Genomic DNA, 14,581 nt, shown 5'->3' with positions numbered 1-14,581 from the left:
GGCCCCTCCAACTTATGGTACCATCAGCACTGAAGGCATTTCAAGCGGCAAGATGGCCCTCTTCCTGCCTCCTACATCTTAACTCTCCTTGGTGCTGGGAAAGGGGAAGGCACCAATATCAAAAGGGAAGCCCTTTATAGTGGCTACATCGCTTCCCTGAGCCACGACGCTGCTCCGTATCACCGCAGCCCCGGTCACCAGTGTGGAGGAGATCCCCACCTTCACAGCACTGGTCCCCAAGACTGTACTCCTGGTCCCTGGCATCGATCCATTCACCTACAGCTGAGCGGCATCGATCCCGATCCCCGGCACCGGCATTCACCTGCACTAAGGCATTCACCTGCAGCTGAGCGGCACCGATCCTGATTCCCTACACTGAGACACTCATTCACAGCTTGGCGGCACCAATCCCGGTCCTCCTCCTGGCACCAGTCCCCAGCACATGGCACCGGTGTTGGGAGTCCCACCTCTGATCTCCAACACCTCACTCTCCGGCATCGCATTACTCATATCGGTGCTCAATGGAATATCATGGGACCTGGGGTTCCAGGCACCAGCCCCCGTCTCCGTTGCACTGTTCCTCAGTACTGCAGGATAGCCGGAGGGAGGCGACATTAGCTCCTCTGTGGTCTCCGGGACAGGAATCCTACTTTTCGAGTGGTGACAAGCCCATCACCCGAACCAGCCAGCATCAACCATCAAAGGCGAAGGAGTCGGGTTCGGGCCCTTCAACATCGGGTTGGCTCCAGGGTCAGTGGCCAGTTCAATGGCCGTATTGGACCCCGTGATGGATTCCCCATGGCATCAGGGCCTTACTCTTACTGGTTGTCAGGAAAATGCTCGACATCGCCAGTGGGCCTGGAGGAGGCTCAGGACTCAGCATCGGAGGCGGGCACTGAGCCTCAGGAGAGAGCATCTACATCAGTCCCCTTGCAGGAGAAGGAGATACCATCACCTCCCTTACCACTACCGTCATCTTCTTCATCCCTGGATGAGGCAATCACCACAGGACCCTCAATCCCATTAGATGATTTTCAAGCCCACTAAGAGCTCCTCAAAAGGGTGGCCTTCAATCTGGGCTTAGAGGCAGAGGAGCTCAAGGAAAACACCAACAACCTCTTTGATGTGCTGGCAGCTGTGGCGCCAGCCTGGATAGCCCTGCTAGTACACAAAGGGATGCTCAAAGTGGTCAAGTCCCTGTGGCGAACCCCGTCTTCTCTGCCACCAACATCCAAAAGGACCAAAATGAAATACTACATCCCAGCCAAGGGATGTAGTTCACGCACCCTCCCCCGGGATCTCTAGTGGTGGCAACTTCTAATGAGCGGGATACGCTGGGTCAGACAAGCTCGACCCCAAAAATAAAGACTCCAGAAAGTTGGATTTGTTTGGGAGGAAGATTTATTCGACAGCCAGCCTCCAATTTAGAATTGCCAATCAGCAGGCATTGCTGGGGAGGTACAATTATAATATGTGGGTCTCCCTTAAAAGGTTTGGAAATGTGCTGCTGCAAGAGCAGGCACAGGATTTTGCCACCATTTTGGAGGAGGGCAAGGCAGTGGCCACCCTGCAGGCAGCATTGGACATGGCAGACTCAGTGACAAGATCTCTGGTCTCTGCCGTTTCCATGCACCAGTGCTCAAGGCTGAAATCATCAAGTCTATCCCAGGAAGTGCAACAATCCATCCAAGACCTTCCGTTTGGCAGCAGTGCACTCTTTTCAGATCAGACCGATGCTAATGCGCTAAAAGACTCCCTGGGCTAAAAGAGTCAAGAGCCACCCTGTGATCATTAGGCCTATACACACCACAGACCTCGAGATGACCGTTTCGCCCCCTCAGCAGCAGCCTGGGTTTCAGGCTCCATGTTTCGGCTCCTACAGGAGGAAAGATAAGGACAAGGGCTTCAGAAGACATCGATCTGCCCTGACTTTCTTGTCTACTTCCCATCTGGGGCACTCGCGCTGCTCAAGCGGCCAATGCCAGTCATTTTGAGGGTGTGCCTGAGGATGGCGTTCCATTATGTGTCCAGGATCCTTCTTCCCAGTTATTCCTGAATTGCCTCGCTAGAGCCCTGCAAATCCGAGGATATCCACAGACCATTTCTTGCAGATCGTGGACCGGATGGTCATGGAGGTCAGGACCTCTCTGACTTCTGGAGAAGGGCTAGAGCAGCTGCCAGCCAGGGGAGAAGCGAACAGCTGATCAGCTGTTAGGTGGGAAGTGGAGCTGACCAGCTGTTAGGCCAGTGTGCACTCCTAATTAGCTGTTAGGCAGGCGGGGCTCATCAGCTGTTTGGTATCACAGTGGCTCAACAGCTGATGGTGGGCTGCTGGCTCCAAAACAGCTGATGTGCGGGTGCGGATGTGGTTAAATCTAAAAGAGGGAGGAAGGATTGTGGATCGGGCAAAAGTTTTTTCCAGCGGATGTGGATCGGATGCAGATCCACATATTTGTATCCAGGGCTCTACCCCTCACCCCCTTCCTCCCGGCATGGGCCCAAATTACGTCAGATCCTCAACATCATTTCAGCAGCCTATACCCTGCAATTCTCTTCCCACCCTTCCCCACCACACCTCCCCGTCCCTGTTCAGAGACCCCTCTCATGAGCAGCTTCTCATGCAGGAGGTGGAGAACTTTCTCAAGGTAGGGGCTATAGAGGATGTTCCTCTGAACAGGAGAGGGAAAGTGTTTTACTCCCAGTATTTCCTCATCCCCAAGGCAAAAGGAAGCCTCAGACCTATCCGAGACCTGCGACGTCTCAACGAGTATCTCAAGAGACTGAAGTTCCACGTGGTCTCCGTAGCCTCCATCATCCCCTCACTGGATCCAGGAGATTGGTATGCTGCCCTCGACCTAAGGGATGCTTATTTCCACATCGTGATATTTCCTGGCCACAGGCATTTCCTCCAATGCATGGTGGGTTATTTCCACTATCAATTTACAGCTCTGCCATTTGGCCTGTCTTCCGCCCCACAGGTAGTCACAAAATGCCTGGCAGTGGTGGCCGCTCACCTATGGCACCAAGGAGTGCACATTTACCCTTATCTGGACAACTGGCTAATCAAAGGCAAATCCCAGTCTCAGGTCTGCGACAGTCTCAACCTAGTACATACTGCCAGGGCCTAATGATACATGTGCAAAAATCAATGTTATCATTGGTCCAGCGAATACAGTTAATTGGAACAGTCCTCGACTCCACACAAGCCAAGGTCTTCCTACCAGAGCCCCCATTCAAAGCCATGTCAGACCTCATCATGCATATCCATGCTTTTCCCCTCATAACGACCCAGACTTGCCTCCAGCTGCTAGGCCATATGGCGGGTTGCTCATATGTGGTGCACCACACACGTCTAAGGCTCAGGCCACTACAGTCATGCTTGGCCTTGGCATATACCCTGAGCAGGCACAGCCTGGACTGTGTGGTTACAGTACCCCCAGATGTCTTGTCCTCCCTGAGTTGGTGATTGAATCCCCATTCAGTAATGCAGGGCATGCCCTTCGAAGGGTTAGTTCTCTTGGTCACCCTGGTTTCCGATGCCTCGGACTTGGGATGGGGGGGCTTATATCAGTTCCAATCACAGTACCCAAAGGACTAGGTCACAGGAAGATTGCTACCCGCACATAAATGTCAGGAGCTCAGGGCAATACGTTTGGTGTGCCAAGTGTTCCTTCCCTTCATGACGGGCAAGATAGTCCAGGTTCTGACAGACAACATTGCCACAACGTACTACATCAACAGGCAAGGCGGGGCCCAGTTGGTGGCCCTGTGCCAAGAGGGCACACGCCTGTGGGACTTTGCCATTCAATACAATATTCACGTCATGGCTTTCCATCTCCCGGGTGTCAAGAACGCCACAACGGACCTCCTTAGCAGGTCCTTCTTACCCCCAACACAAATGGTCACTCCACCCAGAGGTGGCCAGCATGATCATCCAGAGGTGGGGTTCTCCCCAAGTGAACCTCTTTGATTCCAATCTGAACAAGAAATGCCGTCAGTTCTGCTTGATGCGCAGACTCGACAAGGGGTCGCTGTCTGATGCCTTCCTTCTCTCGTGGACAGGAGCTCTCATGTACACCTTCCCGCCTATACCATTGATACACAAAGTCCTGTTGAAAATAAAGAAAGACAAGGTGGATATCATCCTGATAGCACCCGTGTGGCCGCATCAGCATTGGTTCAGCACACTACTGGAACTGACAGGTGCCACCCCGGCGAGTTGCCATTTCTTCATTAAAGGTCGATCTGGCAGCCATCTCAGCATTCTGCCCTCTGATACAAGGGAAATCAGTTTTTTCCCACTGCATGATGGTTAGATTCCTGAAAGGCCTAGAAAAGCTTTACCCTCAAGTTCAGGACCCATTGCCTCCCGGGACCTGAACCAAGTTCTGTCAAAGCTCACGCTGCCTCCCCCTTGAGCCCTACCTGCTTTTTGTTGTTATTCTCCTGGAAGGTGTTCTTCCCGGTAGCAATCACCTCAGCACAAAGGGTGTCTGAGATTAGAGCACTTACCTCAGGGCCACCGTACACAGTATTCTATAAGGACAAGGTCCAGCTGCGACCTCACTCGGCCTTCTTACCCAAGGTAGTGTCTCAGTTTCGTAACAACCAAGACATATTTCTACCAGTGTTAATTCCAAAACCACATGGCTCGGATGAGGAACATAATGGCACGCAATTGATGTCAGGAGTGCCTTAGCCTTCTACATTGAGAGGACAAAACCCTTCCGTAAGACTACGCAACTCTTTGTTGCAGTGGCAGAAAGGATGAAAGGCTTACCGGTTTCCTCCCAGAGGATCTCCTCATGGATAACTTCCTGCATCAAATTCTGTTACAAGCAGGCAAATGTTCCTCTGCTGGGAATCATCACAGTCCATTCCACCAGAGCATAAGCCTCTTAGGTGGCTTTTCTGGAGCAGGTACTGATACAATACATCTGTAAGGCCTCTAGCTTGTTGTCGGTCCATACCTTCATATCCCATTACGCTATCATCCAGCAGGCGAGGAATGACACCAACTTCGGCAGAGCACTGCTGCAAACGGCACACCTGTGAACTCCAAGCCCACCTCTAGGGGATATTGCTTGTGAATCACCTAGAATGGAATAGATGTGAGCAAGCACTTGAAGGAGAAAAGACAGTTACTTACTTGTAACTTGTTCTTCGAGATGTATTGCTCATGTCCATTCCATGACCCGTCCTTGCCGTCGGATTTGACGGCAAGAAGAAACTGAGGGGGCGCAGGGCCGGCAGCGCCTCATATACCGCAGCATGAGTGCGGGGTTCCAGAGGGCGCCAGAGCCGGTCCTACGGATACTGCTAAGAGGAAAAAATTCCGGTGACCGTGCATATGGGCGCGCACACACCTAGAATGGAATGGACATGAGCAACACATCTCAAAGAATAACAATTACAAAGGTAAGTAACTGTCTTTTTTCTTCACTGTGCTACTACTGTAGCTTTTATAGATACTGCAGAAAATCTTTTAAAATAAAGTTTACTTTGACATTTTATTTCCTCCATATGCCTATATGAGTCAAGCACCATCATCTCTTTTCATCCCCATTTTGCTCTTTGCGCCCACTGTCCTCAAGATCTCATGTCACGACCTCCTTTTCACATAGGAAGAGTAAATGGACTTGCTTAATCTTAAATGCTACTTCTTAATTAGATGTAGAAGACACTGTTCAACGACACACAATAGTCCTTCCTCGCAGAGGATGAACATGATTACCAGATCAAGCTTCCTTATTCCCAATTTAAGAGCAAAGATTATCCTGGTCTAATGTGGAGCATTTCCACCTAGCTATGAGACCTGCCTTCCTTTCAAATTCAAAGATACTTAATGCCTTCAAAATCAGATCACTCTATCCATGTTGTCTGCCACAGTTTCAGTGTGGTCTCTGATTATTCTGTTTCATCAGCTGATGTCTGCCATTTCCCTATTTAATACTCCTGTTTAATTTTAAACAATAGACAAAGACATAAACTATTGGCACTGAATTGCAATGAGCTGTCAAACTTTACAATGTACCTGTACAATAGGTAAATACAATAATTTGGTGAACTTTCAACATTCCACTCAGATGGTTCTGAATCTTCCCATTAAAGTCCAAAAAGCTTATCTGAACTTCTGGATCTCCCTGGTGATACTGCTTTGCTGCTCGCTTGCTTGAATAATGGTTGGTGCAGTTCATTTCTTGTCTAGCTTATCCAAAAAAAAAAAAACCAACAAAAAAAAACCCTCCAAGCACATACAAAGAATTGCCTGTTCCCCAAAATGCTTGGCCTGAAATAACAAGATTGGCAAGAGGCTCATCTGTACACAGACTGCTAGCAGGCAAAATGTGAGGACTCAGACTGTAAAGACAAATACTAAATTTGCACCAAGTGCCAATTGGCATTAACTGATTTTCCAGAAGAAGATTATGTTTCAGGGTCAGCTGACATGGGAGCTGTGAGAGCCTCAGGTAAGGAGATGATTTGTACTGTCACAGCTTCTATGCTGTTGTTCTCAGATTTTACACTTTTGCCATGGAAAAATCCCAGAGGAAATTTTGTGAATGACTCAGCTGTTTGGACTAATTTCAATTAGAGGAAACATGTTTGTTCTAAGTACCCAAATTTACAAGTTGCTTGTTCTCAGGTTGAAGCGGTGATTTTTAGTAGTTTTATCATGAAACTGATATAAACGGTGTAAAGTGCTAAGAAACACAAGCACCATACATTCAACGTATGAACAAATAGAAGCAAAATAAGGATTAAATAAAACTCCAGATATGCACATCCACTGGATTTCTCTGCTGAGCGGCCCAAAGAGGTAGGAAAACTCCATAATAGTCCCCTCACATTGTTTTTGCTAACTGTCCCCTAACAGAAAGGAATTTGGGAGGCTTGCCTGTCTGATGGATCTTGGGGATCAGAGAGGAAGGGCAACCCAGCCCTGCAGATATAAGATTCTACCATCTGCGGGACTTCTGCCTCTGCACTGCCCATGGCTCCCTCCCATGGCAGCATAAGCCTGCAGAAGCTTTGCTTCCACTAACTGGATCCCTTGTGGCTGCTCAGTGGCCTCTGCAGGGGGACCAGGGGAAATGAATACAATTCCCAGCTATATTAGTTCCCTGCCACATTTCCACATGGAAATTCAGTGGATCTACATGGGACAATGTCACTGAATGTAGCCAGTCCCCTGTTCTTTCTCTCTCTCCCCCAAACCCCCATGGAACCCCTTCCTCACACAGGAGGCAGCATGCCTCTCACTTATAAGCTGACAGCGAGAGATCTGTGCACAGAGGGTTCCTTTCAAGAACGTGTGTCCACGAGATGCTGTGAACCTCAAACATTAGTGGTTTTGTATACAGTGCATGATCAACATTTTCAAAAATAGGAGCCTATGATTAGGCTCCAAAGCCCATTTTTAAGCACCTAAGGATGGGATTTTAAAAAGTGCCTAAGTGACTTAGAAACCCAAGTCCTAACTTCAGTGGGGCTTGTGTTGAGTTACCTAGGGGTTTTTGAAAAATCCCACCCTTCGGTGTCTAAATACATTAGTGAAGCTAACAATGGGGCTGAGGGGGCCCATCTGCCTCCAGTGGACTTCGGGTGTATGCATGGTGCCTTTTCACACAGGGCTAGAGACAAGCCTTTCCCGCAGTCCGCCAGCAGCAGTGCCTCCTGTCCCATAGGGCTGGGCCCAGATCCCCACTTTGAGTGTTGTGACCTGGCTCCCGGGGTCACAGAGCCATTCAGGTTTCGCCCTAAGTCTCACTGAAGTAAGTGAGTGCCCATGTCCCTTTCAAAAAAGGGACTTAGGATCCTAAGTCCATTAGGTGCTTTTGAAAATTTTACCCTAGAACCTAAAATAGGCCAGTAAGATGTTGCTTTGCTCATCTTAGACAAGGACCTGTTCCCCTAAATTATTAGAAGTTCTTGATTGCTTCATAGTTACCCCCTAGGTTTTAAGGTTAACATGAAGAAAGATGACTGGAATTCAGGCCTTAAGAAACTCTCCAGCTATTGCTTTTTTAATACCTGGGCACCACATAGCCACTGACAACAGGCTAGATAGCTCAGGAAAGCAGTGCATACCAACACTGAAGCAACGAAGAAGCCCAAAAAACAAGTGGAAAAGTTTCTTATTGGCTAAGAAGCCACTCTCCTCTGTCTCTATGGCTTTCTTATTCTGCTGGCAGCATTTTCAGTATTTCTCTGACTGAGATAGGCTGCAACATGATCTTGGCATTGGGTTGAAAAGGAATATTTTAATAACCCTGCTAAAATCTTTAGGCCAAATCATGCAGTCCGTACTCATTCCAAACACCTCTCTCACACCGATGGGAGCTTTGCATGAGAAAGAACTGCAGTACTGGGCCTTTTATGAACAGCTGAATGTTTTTGGAATGTAATATGAGAGTTTATTAAAGGAAAATGCCAGTGTTTTTCTATCAAAATATTTGTTTAAAAAAATAGACCTAAAAATAACAAGCATTATTAAAGCAATACCTGCAGGAATTGCAACATTTTAATGGGATCCGATGAGTTACTTATCTTCCCTCTGCAGATTAACAGTGTGATTAACTGAGATGGAAAAGAATGCTTTCCCACTGATTTCAGCAGGAAAAGAATTCAGTTTTGATGCTGTTTACATTTGAACATGGATTTTAAAAATGTATGCAAAGGAGGAAATGTAACATTGTTTTATTTTTTGTTTGCTTTCGTCTCTGTAGTGCCATTTAAGGACTGCTGTGTATTAATGAAACCATATTGCCCTGGTGGAACTCTACAGAATATCTTCCAGGGCCCCCTGGTGTACAAGGGAAGCACAGCTGCTATCACACCCCATTGTTGGATGCAGTACACTATCCCTGTGTCTTGGTCCCACTCCCCAAGCCAATGTGGAGGGAAGAGAGCCATGATCCTACCTCCTCCCTGCCTGCTTTGGGACAATTTGAATCCAGGAGCACATTGAAGGCATGAGCTTGCCTTGTGCTACCCTGAGTAAAGGGACTGCATGCAACTGTGCTGTGCTAGGAAAGTGACTTGCAACTCTTTATCACCACCATGCACTTCAATAAAGGCCAACCACAAACTCAACCTTTAAAGACAGATGGAGGCTGAGATCATGAGCACTCCCACTCTCCTTTGAATGCCTTTTGTCTGATGTTTCCCCTTACTTTTCTGCTCTCTTATTCTGTCTAGGGTCACAAGGTCAGAGTGAGAGGTTTCCTAGCCACCCAGGTCCTTTCTTTTTATTTTAGCTCCAAAGTCACAGTGAAATTAACAAAGATAACGCTGTGGTTTGCTAGTGTTCAGTACTCTTCCTGGTTTGATAAAATGTTTTTGTTGGCTACAGTATGAGTTCAAAAAATTATGGTTATTTACTAGTAACACACCTCTTGGGTTCCTTGAGTAGATTAACTGTACAGAACCCTACCCTTGGGAGATTAATGTCTCGTTAGCATCGAGTTGGAACTTGCCAGAAAATGGTGAACAGTGAGGCCATTTTCAAAATCCCTCACTGAACTGAACATTTAAGCCTGTGAGTATTAAAAGAAACGATGGCTTAACCATCCTTCAATTCCTCCCTCTTCCTCGAGAATTCCTAGAAAAGCTTCTGCAGAAGTGAGGAAAGAATCTGAAGAAAATGGACCCTGATCAAGTGAAATGCCATTTTTCAGTTTCAAAATCTCAAAAGGAAAGGACAAAGATGGATTTTGCACATTTCATTCATTTTAGCTAAAATCCTAGGCAGCCTGATGTATCTGTCTGTAACTGTTTTATGAAATCTAGCAGAGCTTATACAGTAATGCAAAACAAAATGTTTTCTTTTGAATCACCACTAATGATGGCCAAGGTCAGCAGATTCAAGGCAACTTCCTTCCTTTTCTTTTTCAGTCAACAATATTTAAGGGACAGAAAAACATTGACTGGACGCAAGAATGTTTTGATGGCAGCTTAGAAACACAGACCAAATTCAAAGTAAACATGGCAAATAAATTTTAAGATTTAGTTGTATTTAATTATATATATTTCAATACCATCTGATGCAGAGAAATTTAAAAGTGCATGTCACCTTTTAAACCCGTTTTCTGCTTTATATTGCAGCCTCACACATTCACAGTTCTCCAGCTTTGAAAAACCAGGTAGAGATCTGTTTTCAAAGATGAAAAAATATGTGGAAGAGGCAGTTGGCTTCTGCAACAAGAAATGTTTCCATATAATGTGAAGATCAGGCTTTTCTTTCCAAATCCAGTCATCTTTACAGAAAACAGAATCACTTTTCACCAGTGCCAGGCAACATTTCACAAATCCCACCTTACTCTGAGCTATTACCATGGATGTTGCCTCAAGGCATTTCCTCTCGACTACATCCTATAATTTTCTTCAAACACAACAAATTGAATTGCTGTATAACTACATTACCCAGACTGTGGATTGAGACCCCCTAGGGAGACTTTGGTGGATTTCTGGGCATGGAGAGACTTAAATTATTTAACTTTTAAGATAAGAAAATGTCCATTTTTACAATACACAGAAACCTTACACCTAATTAAAGACAGAAATACAGTAATAGCCATTAAAAAGTCAACATTTATAATCAATTATCATGCACCAATATAGCCTGTTTTAAGCACAGGGAAATACTATGGCATCTCATAGACCACTGTGTGATAACTGTTGCAAATACTGACTTTTTAATGAAATCCATTTTGTCTGGTGAGTTCTTTGCAGGCGCTATAGTCGCATAGTCAGTGTATGAGAGTGTGAAGGGTAACACTGATTGCCTGATAGTTGAAACAAAGGTGATGTGAACCCTTCGAGTCCTCTACTGAGCTGGAGGGATCTGCAGTCTTATTGTCATCCCTAAAATAAGGACAGGTTTCTGCTAGAGGTACTAGATGTATACCCATAGATGTCACCTTTCCAGTCCCCAGGCCCTTCTCCAACACATTTATTTTCCATTGTATTTATTCTGGCAGCAGCAGAAAGCACCAATTACATCATTGTTAGAGAAACTCATAAAAATTATACATTATTCAGAGCTGGGTGGGGGAGGGAAGGAGAGAAAAACCCACAGGACTCTGAGTTGTGCTGCAGACGGATAAATTTCTCCACTGGTGAGATGAGCTTATTTGACAAGGCATGGATTTTCACCTTTTCAACAGAGCCCACATCTGTTGATCTTCATGGGATAATGTAAAGACACTCTGTTAACACAGGCTTTTGCCTGTGGGGTTGATAATGGGCTATCTCTATGCATAAAGTTGGATTTTGCAGCTGAGTATCTCTATATAGCCAACATTAATCAACTATATTTTGTATTTTTAAAAGAATTTGTGAATTAGCCAGGGACAAATGTAATTTCTACAGTTTTTAAATTAGAAAACTTGATTACACATGCAAGTGTCTAGTTATATGAAGCTAAATAGCCACTTTTGTGTATAATTACAAAATTTGCACAAGCAGCTGCAGTAATTACACAGTCAATGTGGGTGCAAATCTCAGGATTCCTTTAAAAATGTTGCTGAGCCACTGACCTCAAAGGCCTGTACCTTAACAAAAGCCAAACAAGCTAGACCATCTGAGCCAGTGAGCTCACAGCAGCCTCTGCCTTGTCATCAGACTAGCAAACTAACAAAAATTAGTGCCATGGAATTAACCTAGAAGGCCAGTGGTGCTGAGCTAGTGACTTCACAGTGGCCGCTCCCATGCCATCAGACCAGTAATCTAGGGTTTCTGTATCACAGACCTCACAGAGACATGCTTTTTTACATCACCCAGCAAGCTATATGTGTTAAGCCAGCAATATCACAGAGACCTAGACCTTAACAACCACAGAAAACTCTAACTTGTCCCAGTAATGGAGCACAGTCACTAATGTCACAGAGGGCTAAGTCTTTATATAAATTCAGCAAACTAAGAAAGCTGACCTACAAACCTTAAGGAGGCGAGAGCTTTGGCATCAGTCTGATGAGCTGTCGCTGATGATTTAGTGATTTCAAAGGGACCTGAGCCTGCTTATCAGTCATTCAATGACTATAGATCCTGAGCTAGTTATCTCAAAGAAGTTTGTGCCTTGATATTAGTCTTGCAAGCTAATGGTGCTGAGCCAGGGATGTCACACAAGCCTAGTTTTGACATGAGACCAATAAGCTAGAGATGCTGAGCCAGTGATCCTATCAGTGATATCAGCCCACCACTGTAGAGCTGCACAGCCAGTCAGCTCCCAGAGACCCATGGTTTGTCATCAATCCCTGACAAACATGGTTTGTTATCAGTCAGCTAGAGATGCTGAGCTGGTGAACTTTAAGGAGCCTAAATATTTACATTAGTCCAACAAGCTATAACTGATGAGCTATGACCTTAGCGGCCTGAGCTATGACGTCAGTCCAGCAAGCTATAGCTGGTCAGCTAGTGAAATCACAGAAACTTGGCCCTTCACATCTATCCAGCACACTACAGCTGCTAAGCAAATGACCTAACTGTGGTCTGTGTCTTAAAATCAGTCCAGCAAGCTGAAGGAACTTTTCCCTTTCCCCTAGCCCAGCTAGAGGCGATGAGGAACCAATCTCATATAGTCCTGGGCCATGACATTAGCCAAAAAAGCCAGAAATGCTGAGCCCTGACCTACACAGAGTACTGTGCATTATACCAGCTCAGCATGCTAGTGCTGCTAAACCAGTCATCTCACATAAGCTCTTGGTTAGTTCAGGAGCTATAGCTGTTGGACTGATATAAAGGTTCAGGCTTCTTTCAGACTCATCTTTTGCAGCTTACTGGACTTATGTCAAGACACAGGCCTCGTCTCCTCTTTCTGTTATTTATGTATTGGAAATCTCTGTGAGTCACTTTAAGTAAACAGTGCTATATAAATTTGATAGCCTTGTATATGCATAGAAAGAATTAAACTAACAGCAGCAAGGTTGACTTGGTACTTATGGATATGGTCACATTTGCTACTTTCTACTGTTCTAAATTGAATGAGGGGACAAACCAGGTGACAAGAGAGATACAGTGAACAAGGGTAGCCAGGGAGCAGATAGTAAAGGCAAGTTTTTTACATGTTCTTCATCTTTAAAGGAAAAGCCAAAACCGATGGCCTAATGCTGCAAACACTTACCATCAAACATAGTGCTTACCATCTAGAGTAATCCTACTGAGGGTGTCAGACCAGGAAAATGGAAATGCATTGTTATTCTAAAAAAACAGCGAGAGTCCTGTAGCACTTTAAAGATTAACACATTTAATTTCTACAGGACTCTCATTGTTTTCACTGTATACAGACTAACACAGCTACCCCTCTGGAACTTTTCATTGTTATTCTAAAATCCTGCAAAAACTGGATGCACATAGTACTCACAAAGTACTGACAAGTCTCCACAGGATTCTGACACATACTGGCCTGTCTCATGCAGTTCCAACACACCCCACAGCATCCCGGGATCCAGATACTTCCTATGTGGGGTTGTGAGGTGTCTGCCAAAGTGATAAGGTGTTTGACACATATCATGGCATGCCCAGCACACCCAGTAGGACCCTGAAACATCCCTGTTTGCTTGACATATCCCTCATGGTGTCCATATGCCCCAAAACATCCCCTATGGTGCCAACACAGGCCATGGGTGCCAGATATGCCTACTCTTTGCTCAGCACGTCAGTAGGATCCTGTCACACATCCCTCACGATTTTAATTCTTCCCTGCAGAGCGCCTGACAAGTGTCACATAGAATAAAAATACTTTCTAAATTGTCCAGCCATTTTTACAGGCACGTGGTAGGAATCCTGGGGGGAAGGGCAAAGCAGACAGAAGGCAACTGCCCAGAGTAAGATTTCTACAGCCAACTGCCACTCCCCATTTGCTCTTTAGAACACACTGCTACTGAGGGAATTGTGCTGTGGGCTGCATCACTATCAGTGTGTGTTTGGAGCAGTACTGCTATGGGACAGTAGTGGGACCACTGAGCTTACTGGAGGGAAGTCTTTAAATCACGATTTGAGGACTTCAGTAACTCAGCCAGAGGTTAAGGGTCTATTACAGGAGTGGGTGGGTGAGGTTGTGTGTCCTGCAGTGTGCAGGAGGTCAGACTAGATGATCATGATGGTCCCTTCTGGCTTTAAAATCTATGAGTCTATGAGCATGAGGGGGTGAGGGGGACAGACCGCCACTAATAATGTAGAGAGACACGTTTATACGTTCCTGTATTGGTTTGGGGGCTGGAGAATCCTATGGGGTATATTTAGTATCAGTGTGGTTTCCTGTGGATTGTACCATTATCAGTGTGTCTGGGAGTTTCCTAAATGCTATCATTGTGTGTGCAGGGAGGGTTCCGATGGATCGTACCATTATCAGTGCATGTGTCTGTAAGGGGGCAATTTCCTATGCAATGTACAAGTGTCAACAAAGGGGACTTATATGTGTGTGAAGGGGGGTATACTAAATGTACCACTTCTAATAATGTGTACCGGGTAGGGTTCCACAATGATGCTCCTCATTTATTTCCCAAATATCCAATCTGTCATCAAGTGTCTGATCCATATTCCTGATGCTCTCTCTTCCCCTTTACACTTACCACCCCTT

General features: G+C 45.7%; 1 long non-coding RNA gene across 1 annotated transcript in view; it reads left to right on the top strand.

Moving 5' to 3' along the window:
- The window catches only part of LOC137162720 (uncharacterized), a 35,147-nt gene that overhangs the window by 19,711 nt on the left and 855 nt on the right, over positions 1-14,581 (top strand). The window lies entirely within an intron of this gene.

The sequence above is a fragment of the Emydura macquarii genome, unplaced genomic scaffold, assembly GCF_026122565.2.
Source record: "Emydura macquarii macquarii isolate MOO-44397 ecotype Brisbane River unplaced genomic scaffold, CSIRO-AGI_Emac_v2 contig_2452, whole genome shotgun sequence".
Lineage (NCBI taxonomy): Eukaryota > Metazoa > Chordata > Testudines > Chelidae > Emydura > Emydura macquarii.
Note: the sequence above shows the minus strand (reverse complement) of the source record. Positions and strands in the feature narration are given on the sequence as shown.